At 41.7% G+C, this 6512-nt stretch overlaps 1 long non-coding RNA gene across 1 annotated transcript; it reads left to right on the forward strand.

The window, feature by feature from the left end:
- Positions 1 to 5112: 5112 nt before the first annotated feature.
- Positions 5113 to 6339, forward strand: LOC310870793. The gene is made up of 3 exons (XR_014570266.1): positions 5113 to 5439; positions 5487 to 6175; positions 6209 to 6339. It is a non-coding gene; the product is annotated as an uncharacterized lncRNA (long non-coding RNA).
- Positions 6340 to 6512: the final 173 nt, after the last annotated feature.

The raw sequence follows: 6512 nt of genomic DNA on the forward strand, positions 1-6512 counted from the left end.
TTTGTCTCTGAACGAAGCTACACAACCTCAGGTAATCAGTCGAAACGCTCCTCAGTCCAGAGTCCAGCCAGTCCTAGAATGTTCCATGAAGTTTACTTCCACTTTGAATCCTGATTCTTGTAGAAGTAATCTGGGTCAGTATACCCTCCTGTAGACTTCTCAGTCTCAATGGAACTTCTGTACAAGTGTGAATAGTGTCAGTCTGTCTCTGTGTGTGTGTGTGTGTGTGTGTGTGTGTGTGTGTGTGTGTGTGTGTGTGTGTGTGTGTGTGTGTGTGTGTGTGTGTGAGAGATAAGGGAGAGAGAGAGAGAGAGAGAGAGTCGTCGAGGACTGTACAGCCAAGGTTCAATTGTACGAACATCAACTCTTAACTGTCACAAGATCATCGGGCGTGGTGGGGACCTCCTCTTTACTTTGAACTTTGAACACCATTCTGGTAATGTATTTAATTTCATGTTGTTGAGGAGCACTAGCCCCTCCAATGCATGCTTTCTGAAATGACGTCATGTGACAGCCAAAGTCTAGGGACTTTAATGTTTATTTAGGGCAGTTATGATGTAATTTGTTTGCCAGCCAAGTCTATAGACTTTAATGTTGATATAAATACATTGGTATAAATACATTGGAAAGAAAGAATACAACTGTAACCAATGTGGGAAAGGTTTCACGAAGAAAGAAACGAGCCAGGACGGAAGAAGGAAAGAAAGCATTGTAGAAAACTTTTCAGAAAAATCACAATTTTTAAACGTCACGTTATGACCCCCACCACATGACGTCATGTAACAGCCACAGTGGGTGCCTACTTCACATGACCCCCTACAGGTCCTAATAAATAATTTGAAGTGATTAAATGTCTCATACCTCTATACCGTTACAGGTCAGCACAGTGAATGTGGTGGCGTTGAGATTGGTGAACCTTCCCACTGCCAGCGTTCCTGATGCCACGCCTGCTAAATTTAAACAACAGCAGTTGTAGTTAATAATAAAATAATGCATTTTAATCATGTATAAAAAGTAAAACACAAAGTTTTTTTCCCCCATGATCTCACCCTGTCCCTCTCGGCTCCTGGCCTGTAACAAGAAACCCTGGAATGCATTGGAATGGTTCCCCAGTGTCTCCATGGTGACTGGATTAGGGGGAGAGGTGAGAGAGGTTAATTTATACTTCGTCGCACAGTGGTGTCAATCACAGAATCATTCATAATATAACAATAATACATTTAGAACACCAGAGGAACGGAGTGGACAGTTTAGGGCAGTGTTTCTCAAAGTGGGGTCCGTGAAGTGATTCCAGGGGATCCGCAGTGAAATTAGTTAATATAGCATCACAATCAGTTTAAACACTTGAAACCTTTGCTATAAAATAAAAAAGATCTACAAGCTTGCAATGTGTTGTGAGCTTGTACTTGCTATTTATTTAATTTTTGAAAGATTTTGAGAGATATTTAAATAGATGTGAACATTTTGGAACAATTCTGAAATGTTTTCTTTTAACACAAATGTTCTCTTGGAGTCCCTGGCACAACACCTTTTCAGATGGGTGTCTGCAGCCAAATACATTTTTGGAGGGTTCTTGACATGAAAATGTTTGAGAACCACTGGGATAGTGGAGGGGTGATGCTAACGGGGGAGGGTGGAATGTGTTAGAGGACTTCATATGCTGAAGGAAAGTGGAAGAAGTGAAAGTCGAACACCAAAAATAGCCGAATCTCACAACGCATCACAATGTGATGGGTTGTGTAGATTGGCTATTGTTGGTGCACGACACTGCTGTGCAACTAACTATAAATCAGGATTTGGGAGAAAAGTGAAGGGGGAGGTCACAGTGAGTGACCTCTGAACTCTGCCCCTGTTACACAACACCACCTCTGGGAGGAGATGAGAGGCAATTAGAAAAGTCAAAGGTGAAGATGGGGGAGCAGAAAGAGAAAGAAGGAAAGTAAATGGGAGATTACAGAAAGGGGAGGTGGAACAGGGGGAAAGAAAAAAAGAGATGACTCAAGGAAAAGTAATTTGTACATTTGTATATAGAGTCAGACCTGTATTAGACCTGTAAGGGTCCATTTGGTTACATTTGTATACTCTCTGAGTTAAAGGATAAACTCTGAGGTTGGCAGTGTATGAAGATATAGGACTTGCATGTCAACATGGTGAAAACCAAGTTGTATAATAACACCACCTACTGTATACGTCACTGTCCACACTATGGAAGACACATTGTTCAACACCAGGACAGACATCATATGTGCCTACTGCCTATATGTCACAGGCCGGTCCTTCCTTAAGCCAATTTTAATCGAGTGTAGAATTGCCCCTTGAAGGGTAGTGCATAAAAGGGGTGACCTGCAGGTTTGAGGCCTCATGTTTGACCAGAAGCCTGATTTGAGTTTCTGTTGGGGACCTGGAGGCATGAGGTGTATAGCCTAGTAGGCTACTTGGTAAGAAAACCTCAAACAAATCATGATCTTTTGATTATTCATTTAGATTATATGGGGATATATTAGTTATATTTTATATTCCAATTACAGATTTCGGCAGGTGTGATGTGATTTTGACATGGAGTGAGTAAAGGGTAGGGGAATAGGTTTTAAGAGGGTTTTTGACATGGAGTAGGTAAAGGGTAGGGGAATAGGTTTTAAGAGGGTTTTTGACATGGGGATAATGTTAGTCAATCCTCTGTACTTCCAGAGCCTCCAGGTCCTTTCATGGTGGTATTCAGTGGGAACTTTGGGAAGCCTTGGTTTTGGTATTTTGTCATAGTAGTCAGTTTTCTATATTTTGTATAATGTAATGTATTTGTATTGTGATCTATTTTAGGAGGACAACTGACCTATTACCTATGTCTAACCTACAACCTTTCACTGTTTTTTCCCCTTTTTCATAGGCCTACTCCTGAGAGGGTTTTACCAGCTTGTTGGGCCATTTGCCTCTGGTTCTGTTCAACCTGTACCAAATTGGGGAACCTTACCAGCTTGCTCAGTTACATTGTCCAACATAATTATACAGTATGGTTAATGATATGGTTAATCTGTTTGTAGGATCCCTTACTCCTATTTGTGAGGGTGGTGTAGTCATTTCATAATATAGCCCTGCTACAATAGCCCATATATGGGCATATCGCTTGAATATGAACGACTCGACGGCGGGCACCACACTCCCTCGAGTCCTTTCCAATGCACATGCCGAGTTTGAAGTAGCTCGGTCCCAACCGGCCCATATAATGCACATGACCATATATGGGCATAGCGGTCGTATCTGTGGCTCTGGACAACCGGTTTGTTTATGGTTATGTCTGAGTCATAGTGACGTCATGGCCGTGGTCTTACCTATATATGGCGATATCAGCTTTGTTTATGGTTATGTCTGAGTCATAGTGATGCCAATTTTAATATACCTAGGCTGGTTCTCACCTGTGAGGATGTCACCGGGCCTATAGATGGCAGCAGAGACATAAACGGTGTATGGAGAGCTGGAGGTGGCAGGGAGGAAGGGTTTGTGTCCTGGCATCATACTGGCACAGGAGTATGCCACAGAGCCATTGGAGAATGACACGCACTTCTCCACGCAACACACACACAACACTGACAGCCCATACACCACAGATTTAAGGGCCATCTGGATATTAAGACAGGAATGAGGTACATATACATTAAATCAGAATAAGTCAGATTAAGTCCTCCATACTGACACGTGGTTCACGCATATAAGCAAATATTTGACATTTTCATTTTTGAAAATATATACAAGCTCATTTTTTGCTATGGATTTTCTTTCTGAAATATCATCTCTGGTTTAGAGTAGAGGCAAAGTGTGGCAAAAGTGTTCAGAAAGTAGAGAAGCTTTCACATGGATAGCTGGCCCATGCCACTGGTCAGCAGTGCTATAGAGAGCTGTGTTCCAATGTTGGCACTTAAGAGGCCATAAGTCTAGCAAAAGGACTATAACCAAGTAAATAACCAGCATGTTTACTTTACTTTCAAGTAATTTGTTGTCATTTTCAATCTGAATATTGTATAATTGGCCAATTTATAGCAGGTTTTAATTTAATTACACATTACACACTTTTAAATAATACAAACCTTAATTACTTAAATTGTAATTTTTGACTGAGGTGAACGTTCAACTGATATAACAATTCTCTTCTGGGGTTGGAACATACATGACAACAAATCTGTCCGACACCTCATACACAAATATTCAGATCCATTATATAAGAATACAGATCTTTATCCAGTCCATTTTTGAGTAGTAATCTAACTAAATGGCGTACATAATTATGGCACACTCACCTCAAGTTCTTCTGGGCTGGAGTTGGACAGAACGTATCCTGTAAAACGGTGCTGTGCAGAACTAAGACAGGTTTGAACTGAACAGAGATGTGCTACTGCAGATGGTTATTGAGTGGTCTGGATGCTTGTGTGTGATTATTAGGTTTCAACAACACACGCATCACATTTCTGGTGATCTTTTAATGACTACCCTCAGTTCTGTTCTGGTGAATGCGGTCTCTGCTTTTCATCAATTATCAATTTACTTTCTGGTTCAGCTCAATTTGAATTACTATGATTGAGTCTTTTGTCCAGTAAATGCTGATTCTTTTTGTTTATTGCATTGTGTACTAAACATTCTTCTACAGTCATGTGAGTGCTGGCAATTCCTCTCTTTATTTAGTGTCCCAAAAAACGTTATTTACCAAGGCGGGGTAAAAAACACGTTTCGGCCTCTGTGGCCTCCGTAAGGTACAGTATAATTGACAAAGGCCACAGAGGCTGAAACGTTGTGTTTTTTACCCTGCCTTGGTAAACGGTGTTCAAAATGGTGTGCAGACTTATTCTTTCTTTTGCAGTCTGTTCTTTTTGTTCGAGCACCCGTCGAATTAGCCTGGGATGTGCGTGCACCTCCTGACAACTTTAGGCTACAGCCTGTGTCAAACCTGGATTAAGGTAAGGGTCTATTTGATTCCTAGTGATCAATCATTTAGCTGGGGACCCTCTAGGACCCTGGACAATCACGTCATTTTGGAAATGTCACTTCCATAGCTCCAGATGCCATCGGAACGTTAGTGTTCAGCTGAACAAAAGACATATTTGGGTTACAAATGGTTGTCCAAAAACTGTTTCTTTATTCCTCACCTCTGACAAAGTAAACAATAACAATAACAACAACAGCTCTGTAAACAATGTAACAACAGTTAAACAACACTTCTAGGAGAGACAGACACAGGACAGATGGATACAGAGCAATACACTAAAAACCCTGAGTATTCGTTCAACTATGAGAGTATAAATTAAAGCCTCTGCACACTCGAAACTGTGCAAAATCTGAAGCATCTTTGTTTTAATATATTTAGCAAGCTTTCAGTCATAGACCCTCCGGCATAAAGCAATCAGTGAATATGACAGTAAAGGTTCAGGGCATCATCACTTGATTGTTGAAAGTGTCACCTGTGGGTGTGGGTGTGCGTGTGTGTGTGTGTCCTGTCTCAGTGGTCACCTGTGCCCTTTGTGTCCTACAAGTGTACAACAAAAAGCCAAAGGACACAAGTGACCACTGAGACAGGACACACACACGCACCCCCCCCTCCCCCCCCCCCCCCCCCCACACACACACACACAGAGACAAAATACCCTAATGAACCCCCAGATTTGTGCACTCTCAGAGTTAAATGAATACTTGGAATTTTACTGTGTAGACAGAGTTTGATAGATCCTTGGCAGCCATATTAGGTCTTAATCCTCTTCTATGGTCTTTAATGAGTAATTATGGTTAACAGTATTGATCGTATTGGCACAAATTGGCAGCCAACATCTCATAGTTAACAAAAAGAGGATCAACACGGTGCCAGTGGTACAAGCTGACCTATCTCTCAAGACAAACGGGATGGCTCCCACAGTTTTCCAATGCTTCTGCCTAGACTGCCTTACAGTATGTACTTTGGAAGCTCTGAAAATGAGTATAAAATAAAGCAGATGTCCCCCCCACTTATCTCCTGTGCAAATGTGTATGACTCTAATGGAAACCAATTTAGTCCAAGCTTATCTAGCTAGCTGCTAGGCAGAAATGGAAATATATTTAAAAAAATACATTTACATGAACACTGCATCGTAATTGGTCGAATACCCCTCCGTCCGGCTTGCTGTTCTTGACTTTTACAGGGTAGAATTACAGTGTAACAGTAATTCAGTGTAGCAACAGTGTAACAGTGTAGCATTGGAATATTGTGGAAGTGATGGTCTGGCTTGAGAGACTACTGACCAAACTCTGCATACTCTGTGTGTACAGCAGAGGAAATGGTTGGGACCGAGCTGAGGCTCGACAGTGATTGGTCTCTGGTCTGGTCTCTCTAGTTCTTGTTGCCACAGTAACGATGGAGCTGCCTTTTGTGTTCAGGCAAAGGGCGCCAACCTACACAGAACACACCCTTCATTGTGGTATATTATAGCACCTTAGGATGAAGAAAGGCCGGGGAGGGATTGGGAAGCTTAAATGGGCAGAGAAGGGGGATTTTAGCA

Source organism: Protomyctophum parallelum (genome assembly GCF_964188405.1).
Source record: "Protomyctophum parallelum genome assembly, chromosome: 14".
Classification (NCBI taxonomy): Eukaryota; Metazoa; Chordata; class Actinopteri; order Myctophiformes; family Myctophidae; genus Protomyctophum; species Protomyctophum parallelum.